The sequence below is a fragment of the Buceros rhinoceros genome, unplaced genomic scaffold, assembly GCF_000710305.1.
Source record: "Buceros rhinoceros silvestris isolate BGI_N320 unplaced genomic scaffold, ASM71030v1 scaffold27926, whole genome shotgun sequence".
Lineage (NCBI taxonomy): Eukaryota > Metazoa > Chordata > Aves > Bucerotiformes > Bucerotidae > Buceros > Buceros rhinoceros.
In genome coordinates, this window is record NW_010418506.1 from 10,189 (window position 1) to 10,466 (window position 278).

The following is a 278-nucleotide window of genomic DNA, read 5'->3' on the forward strand; positions in this document are numbered from 1 at the left end:
CGCTGGGGAGTGTCGGCAGGTCGCGGGCACCCACAGCCGCAGTCAGTGTTCAGCCGGTGAGCTGACCTCCTGAGGAACTGGTTGTCCTTTCAGAGACAGCGAGTCCCAGCTCTGTGGTGTGGGGCAGGAGATGGATTGTTCCCTCCTGCCAGGCCCTGCCAGCTCTGCCACGCTGCCCCATTTCTCTGGGGGCGTTGTGGAGCAGGCTGCTTTCAGCACCCCATCCTGCGCGGGGGTACTGACTGCCGACCTCAAAACAGCCTCACTGGGCTGGGAGC